We start from the raw sequence: 13873 nt of genomic DNA, 5'->3' as shown, positions 1-13873 counted from the left end.
TATGGTATGTGTATAACTTGATATACTAATAAATGATAAGTCATTTGAGTCTTTCAGAAAGTAAAACATATGATATTATATATATGTAAATGAGGTTTAAAATGGTAATAGTGGAAATTTATTTTAACATGTATGACTTTCATTGATTAAAAAATATAATAACCTTTATATTTATTGTCGTTATTATTGTATAATCATGTGTTATTATTTAGTTGGTTTAACCAATAAAATATGACCGGTTAAACCAGCTAAATTGTTTTGGTTTAATCAATTTAGGTCCCGTTTAATACGCATTTTTCCAGGTCCAAACAGATTTTTATGGTTGAATGGACCGGAAAGACTGTTTGATCTGCACAAAAAATGGGTCTTTCCCGGTAAGATATGTCTTTTACAGAAAGCTCCAAAATCATATCTTTTTGGCTGAATGAGCTGGAAAGACAATTATGCACCAAACCCCGTATCTTTTTTTTTATTGGATTATTAATTTTTTTAAATAACTTTTTTTAAACTTGTTTTTATTTTGTATTACTTTTTTTTCATCATTCAGCACAGTCAATCAGATGTACAATCATTCAACACAGTCAGTCAGAAAACTTTCCCAGACAACACTTTACCAGACAGAACTTTCCCAAACAGAAACTATCAAACGGGACCTTATTCTGATTAAAAATTCCCAGCATATTAATCCAAAAATATATCTATAAAATGAATGTTCACGTATGGCCAAGCTTTCAACATCTTGATAAGACTTAAGAGTATCCAAGTTATATACGAATGCACTTGATTTCTAAGCAAAATGTGTTACGTCTTTTACTAGTTAAATTGTTCTAGTGTTACTATGTGGTCCCTTGACGGCGCACACCAAATCAATCCATATTAACATTTTGTGCAATGTGGCCCATTAAATGGCTCACATGTGTTTCAGTAAACTTATATATAGGCTTCTGTTTATATGATATTTCACTTCCAACTATCACATGCAACATGCAAGTGCTACTCTGTGCAAATCCTATTAAACTTATATAGTCTTCTCTTCATATGATATTTTGCATAAAAGTTCTTATCTTTTTATAAAGAAATTGATTTTGACATTACATTATTGTTTGTTATAATTTAGTTATTATGTTTTTAGTTTTTATAATTTTGATTATTTGATCGGTCAACCTAATTATTTGTTGGCGTGTCGCTCTTTGGCTACATGACATGATGATGTGATACTATTTAGTTATGTGGCGCTGACATGACATGATGTGTTAAAATTGAAAAAAAAAATGATACTAAAGACACTATGTTTTTATTTTTATTTTTTTCAATTTTGACACTCAATTTTTGTGTTCCAAATCAAAATTATCTTTCCTAATTTCATTTTATTGTTGATCATTTTCCTTTTGAAATTGTATAAATATTTTTTTTTACATTTGAAACCATATAATTTTTTTATATATTAAAAACCATGTTTGTTGTATAAATACAATTTTTTTATACATAAAGCATGATGTTATATATAAATATGTATTATATATATTATAACCTTATTTTTCATTAAATATATAACTTTAATTTATAATATGTATTTTTACATATTAATATGTAATTAGGATTTTACCCGCAACGCTTTGCGGCGGCAATAATGTATTTAATAAGTAGCAGAAAGTAAGTTGTTACATGTTGACCAGGAACTTAGGAAGATTTAAATTGACAAAGTATAATAATTTGGGGCGAAAGTCATGCCAAACAAAGATAATCAAAACCATATTATGTGACACGCATATAAAAATAAATAACTAAAGTTTTTTTAAATTAAAAAACAGAAATTCAAATAATTAAAAACGTATTATATGTGTCCCGACTTAGACATAAGAAACATACATAAACATAAGCATGAAAAGGTTAAAAAAAAAAAGTTACGTTGAAACGTAGACAGACTCAAATTTATACCGACATGTATATAAAAAAAAATATTTGTTTTAAATCAACGAACTAAATTTATAAATTTACGCTGAAACAATTTACGTTGAAACGTTGGACACCTCTAATTTATATCCACACATACAAAAGGTTACAAATTAGAGGGGTGATAACCGTAGGAAAATCAGATTATATACATATTATTGGGGATTAAATAAAAATTTAGAAAATAGAAAAGGTGAAATTGACATTTTCCAATGTCTGAATACATCGGTGAATCTACTCTAATAAATAAAAGTTTTTTTTTATCACATGTTCTCTTCTTCTTCATCTGGACACATGATATTTTCTAGATTTTTTAAATTTTCTATTTTCTACTTGTTATTTTATTGTATTTTTCATTTTATTAAATTAAAATTCCACATTTAATATGTAAGGTAATATATATATATATATATATATATATATATATATATATATATATATATATATATATATATATATATATATATATATAGGATATTTATTAGAAAGAGTTTATATAAATAATGTATTTAATATATTAAAACCTCATTAATTTAAATAATTCAAAAAAAAATCTCATTTTTTCTTATAAATTCAAACTTTTCAAATTGTTAAAATTTTATATTTAATTTTTTTAAAATAAACTCATGTAATACATAGGTCTCACACTATACCTAGTATAATAAAAACCAATGAGTTGAAAATGTCTATAAAGAGGGTAGTTAAATTGCCAAAAGTAAAAAAGAGAATGTTAAAGAATTGAAAATAGAAAATAAAAAGAATGGAAGGGAACCGAAAGAAAAAGTAAGGCCGTTGACATTGATTTTAAAGGCACCGGAATCAAAAGTCAAAACCACCCGGATTCAAAACCATTCATAGTAAACTCAATTAAAAAATTATTAAAAATGTATTGTATACTAGTTGTGAAACCTGTATATTATACGGGTTGATTAAAACAAAATGTTAAATAGAAACGATGAGAAGTTTATTTGAATTTGAAATAAATAAAAATTATGAGAAAAAAAAACATGCAAAAATTAAATAAATAAAAATTATTGTTTAGTTATCAGACCCGTAAACTAAACAGGTTAATTATAACAAAATGTTAAACACAAATGTTTAAACTGTAAATTTATTTGAAATTGAAATTGAAATTTAAAATTTAAAATTTGAAATTAATATCATTATGGTATGTTTAATTTATGGAAACTAATTAGTAATATATTAGAAATGGAAAATGAAATAAATGACAAGTGGAAAATAAATATATCTCTAAATTATAACAAAATGACATGTGCCAAATTGAATGAGAGAAGACCATATGGCAAAATCATTCTTATTTATTAGGGTAGATACTAATGATAGATTATATCCGTGTTCACTTTTCAAAATTATTTTTATGTTTTTTTTTAGAATAAATTACAGAAATGGTCATTGAGCTTTCGTCTCATTCACAGTTTTGGTTCCTAAATATAAAAATTAATAGATTACATCCCTATAATTTATGAATATTAAGGTTTTGGTTCTTGTTTCATATAAAAATAATAACTTATTTTTTCTTTTTGTTTTTCATTTTCTTTTAACAAATTATTATTATTATTATTATTATTATTTATTTTTACCTTTATCTATTTATATTTGTTTTTAGGGTTTAAAAATCTATTAATATTTTTGACGTCATATTCAAATATACGATTTAATATATTTTTTTTAAGTTTTGTTTGGTTACATTATATAATGTTTTTTTAATATATTTTGCTCGAATAAACAAATTAAAATAGAACCTCGGATAAGTATCAAACATCAAATATAATTATTTAATTTTTTTATATGTTTTTCGTTTACATAAATACCTTTATAGTCCATCCGAATTTTTCGACTTGTAAAGAGATTGGAATTGTATGCTATTAAACTAATTTTTCCAACCTTTATAAAAGGAGGTCCAACAACGCCGATGCACTAAAAACGTTTTGTATTTTCTCTTAATGTTTGTATTGATATGTCATCTACAAAGTAATCCTTTAGCTTCTAGAAATACATTATTGCATGCGTTCATGCAAGTCATGTCTCCCAATTACACGTGGAAACATGCTTCTATCTATTGTAGATTTTAAACACTCTAGTGCCCAAGTGTACTTGGATTTTGTTTCCTTATGCATGTAGACAAATGCTACGCAAAAGGTCTGATTAGTTGGAGTTACACCAACTATTTCAAGGAGGGGAATCTCGTACCTATTTGTTTTGTATGTCGCATCCATCAACATGACATGTGAGAATGCATGCCACATCTCCAATGATTTGTGGTGAGAAAAAAACAAATATTGAAGCTCGTTGGTTGACTTATCACCACAACTGTAGTAGATATAGCCATTCTCAGCCAAAAAAGACATAACAACTTGCATTTGTGTTTTGCCACTATTCTCCTTCATCCTGAATTTTTGGTGTGCATTATATATAGTTGGATGAATGAATAACTTTCTATATTTTCCTTCTTTAATGTAGATAATATATCTTTTGGTTTCACATTTTTTCTTATCAAATCTTCCACTAATCGGGTTTCATCTTCAGAAAGACGCCTTGGATATGGGTAACCTTCTAAATATAAGGCGGGTTCGTGATTATGTATTTCATATATGGCTTTTAATGACCAACTAATGAATACTCTCCTTTATGTGCAAATAGACAATTTATTTTTCTGGTACCGATATTTTTTGTGGATGGTTTTTTACTTTTGTATGTACCGTTACGATCATATTGAAAACAAATATTTAAGTTAGCACTGGATCTTTTTATTACAATAACGTAACCAAGTCCACGCCCCGTATTTTGCACTTAATTTATTAGTTGTTGACGAGAATTAAATACCTAAAAAATATTTTTTTGATAAGATACAAGTAAACTTATTTATTAATAACCATATTAATAAATCTAAAACTTTATACCATGCTAGTTTCAAAATCTGAATTTTCACTGATGAAGTAAGTATTTTCATTCTTATCATCTTGAGATGCATTATTTGTGTAAATATCATTTGCCTAATCAATACATACAAATATAAATATGTGATATATAAAAACATAAATATATGAGTAATAATAAACGAACATACCTCGTAATTTAACTCGTCAAACGATGACAAATATTTTGGCCAACTTATTTTTTACTTAACCTATCGTCTTTCAAATGTAGGGTATTCATTTACATCATAGTGAAATAAAGATAGAGTATTTATTGTAAATGTAGGGTAAGTTAAATGACCATAAATATAAATATAGCTATATTATTTTGATTTGATCGTAGTGGTATTCATTTACACCACACTAAAATAAAGATAGAGTATTTATTATAAATGCAGGGTAAGTTAAAGGACCATAAATGTAAATATAGTTATATTATTTTGGTTTCATTATAGTGGTATTCATTTACACCCCAAAAGTAAAGATAATGTATTTATTGTAAATGCAGGGTAAGTTAAAAGACCATAAATGTAAATATAGTTATATTATTTTGATTTCATCGTAATGTATTCATTTACACCACATTAAAATAAAGATATGACATTTATTGTAAATATATGGTAAGTTAAAGGACCATAAATGTGAATATAGTAATATTATTTTGATTTGATCGTAATGGTATTCATTTACACGGCACTGATATAACGATAATGTATTTATTGTAAATGTAGGGTAAGTTAAAAGTCCATAAATATAAATATAGTTATTAGTTTTGCCTAATACCAAAAATATCATATTTCATTTGTTTATATTCAAAAAATGAGTGAAAAACATTAAATAAAAAATCCATATATAAATAATTTAGAGAAGAGAGAGGGAGACAAAGGAGTTTAAGAGGGTGGTGGTCAATTGCACGCTGATGAAGATAAATGGAAGGGGTGGGGAGTGTTATTATCTTTTAATTTTATTAATAATTTGTAAATAAAAAATTAATTAAAATAGTTAATAAGGGCATAACAGTCAGGTCGGACTAAATGTGCAACAAAAAGATGTAATAGGAACCGTCCGAGTTAAGAAAAAAAGTTAGGGACCAAACTCATAGATTACCCCAAATCACAGGGACCATTTGTGCAATTTACTTGTATATATATATATATATATATATATATATATATATATATATATATATATATATGTGTGTGTGTGTGTGTGTGTGTGTGTGTCTGTGTCTGTGTGTGAAAGTTGAAACATCAATATATAGTAAATTGAAATAAGAAGGATTGAAAGTAATTTTTTTAAAATATAAAATAATATAAATTGAAAATATGTGCTAACTATAAGGGAAAAAATGTTAAAATTATTTAATCTTTGATAAATTGATTGTTTGACGGGGAGTCAGAGGTTTGAATCTTAGTTTGATTCAATGTAAATTGTGCAATTTTGAACAAGAGACAAGCGAACATATTTTCTTTAACTGTATTTTTTCACAGGAGGTTTGGAGTTGGTTCGGTTCTTGGTGTAAGTTTCCTTACCTATCTCCTCTATAGTTGGCTTGGAAGCCTTGATCATGACATCTCCAGCAAGGGGAGATAAGTTACAACTATAAGGATCGTTATGTTTCTCGTTGCTTTGGGTAATCTGGAAAGAAAGGAATGGGAGAATGTTTTATAACAAGCATTGCACTACTTTGAAACTAACAGAAGAATTTCAAATTCTTACATTTAACTGGATTAAGAATAGAGCCAAAAAGCCTAGTCCGGTGTGGTCTAACTGGTGCTTAGATCCTATTTCCTCCCTCTGTCATAGTGGGGTTTTGCACTTGGGGTGGGGATGGGGATAAGGGTTTATGCGTAGACATTTCATCTTTTGATGTGTGTGTGGGTATTGCAGGGTGTTTTAGTGTGTGTTTGGTGTGTGTTTCACTTGGGTGGGTCAAAGGTACATAACTCTTTAGGTGGGTTGTGTCACAACTGGAAATTTTGTGTCATGTAATCTATACATTCAAGCTAATGTGAATCAAAAACTTCAATCAAATACATCATGCAAGTACTACAAATAGTCATCAAACAATTTGAGACCCTAGAAGTCCTTGTTTAAGTCCATTTTGGACTAGGACTTCCTTATTGGATCCAAAGGGACCAATAAGCTTCCAATTAGACTATCATGGGCTTAGAACCCTAATTGGGCTCTAATTGGACCCACACTAATTTATTTCAACATTTTGGACCACATTGGGCCTAGAATGAAATAAATTAATGACTATGAACCATAATTAACCTAATTTGACCCTAACAAGTCATAAAAATCACCTTTAAATTTATTTGGATCAAAAATCACTCAACTTAACCATGAAAATTGGGCTTAAGTATTTAAGGCCCAAACATTCTCTTTTCCCCCATCATTCTCGGCCCAAATCAAGCCCAAGAGGAGAGTTGACTTTACCATTGCCACCTCATTTTTATCCATTGGACATCCATGCATTATTTCTCATTCTTCCATGCACATCACCTCAAATATCATCTCTTCTTCCTCTCTCTCTCACTCTCGGCCACACCTCAAACACATACACATTTCACAAACTCTCTCAAGAACACTCAAGAAACTCTCTCCTTCCTCTCCTCATAATTTCGAGATTTTTAGAAGCTTTCAAGAGGATCTTTCAAGCTAATCACCATCTTAGGTAAGTATTTACTTATATATATGATCTAGATATTTCATTCCATCAAAAACCTCTTCTAAATCTATTCCAACTTGTGATCATACACCTTAGAAGTCACCAAACTCGAGATCTACCAAGGAAGGGTGCTAAGGCCGAAAATCACTTCATTTTCCTTCCATTTTCTTTGCAAAACCGAACCCCACACCCAAGGTGAGCTTCATACCCCCTATTTTCTGTTTTTATGAGTTTTGTGGGGGGGGGGGGAATACAAGTGAATGTGTAGATCTAGATGTGTATTGTATGCCTTGTATGATTTCCATGCTTATATGTGTGCTTTTGTGTGTTAAAATGTTGGATCTAGCCATAAAACCCCTCAAAACCGAGATATATCTTATGTTAAATGATTTTAGCATCAAATATATTTCTATATACAAAGTGTTTCTAGAAAAATAGCTAAGTGGTTTAGTAACAATTTTCTTTGGGCTAAAAACACAATTTTTGGACCTAAAATGTGAAAAATACAAAATTAAGGGCCCAAATTGACATATCACGAATTCTGAAGGATGAGGTGTGTCAAAACAGTTTCAATAAAACCATTTCTGGAAATATACTCATTTAGAGGATTAAAAACATAAATTTCAAGCTTAATGGGCTAAAAATGACATTTTCGGCCCAATGAGGCCCATTATGCGAGATTTTCTGTTTTGGAGGGCCAAAACTGTGTTTTTCTGTAAAACAGTGGACTATAAGTGTTCCAAGTCCTTTTCAAAGGTTAAAATGCTTTTTAAATGTAAAAAGGACCAAAGTTGCAAAAATTTTACAAATTGGGCCAAAATTGTCAAAATTGCGAAAAATAAGGGTTATAACCGAGAAAACTGGAATTTCAGGGACTTAAACTGTTTTCTATGAAAAATATGCTGAAAAATATTAATTTCAATAATTTTTGGTGTTAAAATGTCAAGAAATTTGACTTAAGGACCAAACCGGAAAGTATTTAAAATAAAGGGTTGAAAAAGTAACTTTTACAAACAATGAGGGGCTGAAAACAGAAAACTTTCAAGGCTAATTCAATACATGCAATTTGATCAAACAATGGCACCGCGACTATCGACGAAATACAATACATTACAATACTAAAAGTCGTTGTTAAACGAATTGGTTCGGTCTCGAACCAATAAAAAAAAATCTGAAACTACTAACACGACGACACTATGACACTATGACACTACGATTCATACAAATAACGTTTGGGAATTCAATATACATGCGAGTGTGCACAGACGTCTACGCACCATCTTTGGGCCCCAAAAGTGTAAAATCTTGCTCGTTGAGCCTAGCTAGCCCAATGACCTGATCTTAAGGCCCGAAGACATTTATCTTACGAAGTGTTGGGTTTTACCGATCTGACACAACGTAAATGGACTTTCAATGGCTTGTATACTACTGGTCCCCAAGGGTCCTTTGGTATTGCTAGTAAAGTCTACATTTCATGCGAGGCGGGTCGGGGACCCCTCGTACATTTTTATCCCCAACCGGTTAATGGAGTCATCGAGGCCTTCGTGTCCTCTTTCTCTTCGGATGTGGGACAACTCATAGTCAGGGCGATTGGATAACGTGGTTAGTACTGACGACGCCTACGGGATCGTTAGTATAGCTATAAACTGGTCGTTTGTGTAATGCGTGTTTGTAGCAACTAATCATGCTCAAAATAATCCAACGTCGCCTGGGACTGACACTACACGCTATGCGATGGTTTCAATGTAACTTCATGGAATTCGAGGAATTAGGAAAACATCGGGTTTTCCTAGGGTTTTTCAATACATACAGATTCGAAATACATACAACTTCAATAAACATTTTTTTCAAGTATAGAAACAAACAGGCATACTTATGGATCTCCACAAACGTTTTCAAAAGCTTCTCTTTTCAGAAAATATCGGATTTTCTGGTGGTTTTCAAACGATACGAAACATTGTTTTTTTTTCAAATACAACTTATGAACTCACCAACATTTCATATGTTGACGTTTTTCAAAATACTTGTATTCTCAGGGAACCAGTGAATCAAAGGAAATCATATTCAGTGATGGCTTGCAGTTTATTCATGTACGAATCGAACGATTTATTTTTGGGAATGTAATGTTAAACAATGTTCTTCATGTAAACTTTACTGGTTGTACTATATTAATGCATGGTGACGAATGTTGTTATGTTTCATATATATTCAATGTTATGGTATTCAATTGAGTCACGACAGCCCCCGGACGTTTCCGCCGTCTGGTTCGGGGGTGTGACAGGTTGGTATCAGAGCTTTGTTTATAGTGAACTAGCATGTCGAGCCACACATTGATATGCAACTATAAACCAAAAGAGGGACTAACATAACTCTAAACAAAACAAGTAAATAAAACACACTTGCTTGCATTAGGAATAAGGACCTAACGCTGAACCAAACACAATAACGCTGGTATCTCGGTTAATTCGAGACTGTTCTTAGTGATACCAAGGAGTGAATGTAGCCTGATCAACTACATTCTCTCCAAAGTAAAACTAACACACGTCTTGATGAGATCGGGATAGCTAGGGAACCTAAAACTATACCCTTTATCACCAAAAAGAGAACGTTTGCTTAGTCTGTACAATAGTCATAGCATCCTAGGAATAATGTTAGCATATTTACATACTCGTGCAGACAGCATGGCTGGTTTTCATCACCCTGGAGACCCCTATTTCCCTAATCAGGGAAATAATGGGTGGCTAGAGGAGGAGGAGGAGCCTGAGGAAGAGCAGTAGGGTATCCAGTTTCATCAGGCTCTAGTAGCTCACGGGATGCTTGAGGACGAACCGGGAGAGAATCCGGAGGAAGCACACCACGTCGGACCCGACGAATATGTAGACACTGACTACGAATTTGGAGAGATCGACGACGACGACGAGGAAGGTCAAGTCGGGGACCAGGACCCCATCCTGTCATGCGAGAACGAGACACAACCAGATCACCCCGCTCCACCAGATCACCCCCCCAAGAGAGAACCGTTCCCTCGAAGCTGAGATCGCCGCACTGCGACAACAGCTGTATGCTATGGAAGCTCGGGCAGTGCGAGCCGAGCATGAGAGGGATGAGGTTATTGGAGACATGGCAGAGATGGCGCAGCTACTGGCGCAACATTTCGGCATATGACTTCGGCACCACCTCCAAACGCAGTTCATCGCGGTTAGGGATAGACTTATCTTAGTAGGTCATTAGGAATTATGCTATGTACTCCGACTCTATGTTTAAGTGACTACACTACTCATGGAGCCGTTATGCTGTCGGACTAGTGTCACTTATGTATGCTCTTACGAGCAAATTTTCTTGTATTAAATGCGGATAATATTAATGAACTTTTGTGTGTTTTGCTATGATATTACCAGTTGATATGTATTGAGACGTTATGATTGTATGCCCGATGGTAGTAATGTTTAGGCTCGTACCATCCACCTAGATAGTAGGATCACAACCTCATAAAAACCACGTACACTCAACATCTTTCCGTTTCGTGACAGAAAGCTGCCTCTCCGACCTACTTGCGGAAACCCAGGACCAACTCCACCCGAGGTTGACTCCACAGCATTCCAGGCAGCCGTGTCTGCTGCGGTCACCGCAGCTATGGCACAACTCCATCAGGGGAATAATGGAGGAGGCAACGGGCAAGGGGCAGGAAGTTCGAACAACGGGATGAATCAAGGACCTACCAAAACATGTACCTACAAAGACTTCACAAACGCCAAACCACGAACTTTCAACGGCACTGGAGGAGTGATCACTCTGAAGCGATGGATCGAGAAGGTAGAGTCGGTATTCGAGATATGCGATTGCCCCGAGCGGATGAAAGTGAAGTTCGCGGCCTGCACTTTCGTGGATCAAGCACTCACTTGGTGGAACGGACACGTGGAAGCTATGACGCTCCCTGTCACCAACTCTATTTCATGGGCAGAAATGAAAGAGATGCTAACGGCTGAGTACTGCCCCCGAGGCGAAATACAAAAGATGGAGCAGGAACTATGGAACCTCACTGTGCAGAATGCGAACATCGATGCCTACATATCGAGATTTAGCGAATTATCTCTGTTGTGCCCGGGTATGATCACATCAGAAGGAAAGAAGATCGAACGATTCATCTGGGGACTGACATCCCCCATTCAAGGGAATGTGATAGCTGCGAACCCTGAAACGTTTGACAGTGCGAAGAGATTGGCAAAGAGGCTATATGATCATAACAACAAGAAGGGCGAGAAGCCAGTGGAGACTGAGAAGAAAAAGGAGGGTGATGGCAAGAAAGGGTGGAACAACAAGAGAAAGGGGTGTCAGGGCCCCGAGACCTCTAAAAAGCAGCAAACAGTGGCAGTTAACGCTGTCACCGCACCGGTTCCAGCCACACCACATGCTCCAGCCTCAGCTGCTTCAAATGCTTCAAGACCCTACTCCAATAATCTTCCCAAATGCAATAAGTGCGGTTTCCACCATCTTGACAAATGCAGAGAATTCCATTGCACCAGTTGCAACCGAAAGGGACACACTGCAAGGTTCTGCAGGGCATACCCTCTTCAGAATCAGAGTCAGGGAAACAATCAGAACAACAACAACAACCACTACCGCAATAACAACAACACCAATGCCGGTGGCAACAATGCAGGGCCTAGCCACACCTGCTTCGGGTGTGGAAGGACGGGGCACTTCCGTCGAGATTGCCCTAACAACAATAACTCAGGAAACAGAGGAGCAGGAAGAATGCTGACTATGGGTCAGAGCGATGCAGTTCAGGACCCCGCAGTTGTGACCGGTACGTTCCTCCTAAACCACACTTATGCATGCATCTTATTTGATACCGGAGCGGAGCGAAGTTTCGTAAGTGAGAAGTTTAAACACTTACTAAAACAACAACCCCAGAAGCTAAATGAAACCTATACGGTGGAAATGGCCAATGGGAAAACCGAATCCACTAGGGAGATCTACATCGGATGTACCCTAACCCTCAACCAACACGTTTTTCGAATAGACCTGATGCCAGTATCAATTAGGAGCTTCGATGTGATAATCGGCATGGATTGGTTAAGCCCCCACCATGCCGAGATTATGTGCCACGAGAAGGCCATTCGCCTTCGTCTCCCAAATTACGAAACCCTAGTAATTTACGGAGACAAACCCAATACGAATCTTCGTCTCATCTCGTGCATCAAAGCACAAAAACATCTGCGAAAGAACAATTTGGCATTCTTGGCTCACATAGTGGACAAGACCAAAGAAGAAACTAACATCCAAGACATTCCGGTAGCATGTGAATTTCCGGACGTGTTTCCTGAAGATCTTCCAGGAGTACCCCCAGAGAGACAGGTTGAGTTCCGAATCGACCTCGTTCCAGGAGCAACTCCTCTCGCTAAATCACCATATCGGTTGGCCCCTGCTGAAATGCAGGAATTATCCAGCCAACTCAGCGAGCTTCTGGACAAGGGATTTATCCGACCTAGCTACTCGCCATGGGGAGCTCCGGTGCTCTTTGTCAAAAAGAAGGACGGATCTTTCAGAATGTGCATTGATTACAAAGAGTTAAAATAAACTCACTGTTAAAAACCGCTACCCACTCCCACGAATCGATGATCTATTCGACCAGCTCCAAGGAGCTAGCTATTTTTCTAAAATAGACCTACGGTCCGGATACCACCAACTCAAAGTCCGAGAAGAGGATATTCCTAAAACCGCTTTCCGAACCCGCTACGGACATTATGAATTCGTCGTAATGCCCTTCGGTCTAACAAATGCACCTGCCGCATTTATGGACCTAATGAATCGAATCTGTCGACCGTTCCTTGACAACTTCGTCATTGTGTTTATCGATGACATCCTCGTCTATTCTCGAAGCAAGGAGGAGCATGGCCAACATCTCCGACAAGTCCTAGAGACTCTGCGAACGGAAAAGCTTTACGCCAAACTCTCCAAGTGCGAGTTCTGGCTCCGGAGTGTGAATTTCCTAGGCCACGTAGTTAGCCAAAACGGAATTCATGTGGATCCCTCTAAGGTCAAAGATGTGGAAGGATGGGCAACTCCGACTACGCCTACAGAAATTCGTCAGTTCTTAGGCCTAGCAGGCTACAACTACCCGCAGAACTAAACGGTGTACACCCCGTGTTTCATGTCTCTAATCTGAAGAAGTGCCTATCAGATGAAACCCTTGTCATTCCTCTTGACGAAATCAAAATCAATGAGAATCTCCTGTTCGTCGAAGAACCCATCGAAATCATGGACAGGGAGGTGAAGCGTACTAAGCAGAGTCGCATCCCGATCGTGA

The sequence above is a fragment of the Lactuca sativa genome, chromosome 7 (assembly GCF_002870075.4).
Source record: "Lactuca sativa cultivar Salinas chromosome 7, Lsat_Salinas_v11, whole genome shotgun sequence".
NCBI classification, from domain to species: domain Eukaryota; kingdom Viridiplantae; phylum Streptophyta; class Magnoliopsida; order Asterales; family Asteraceae; genus Lactuca; species Lactuca sativa.
This window is presented reverse-complemented; position numbering follows the sequence as displayed.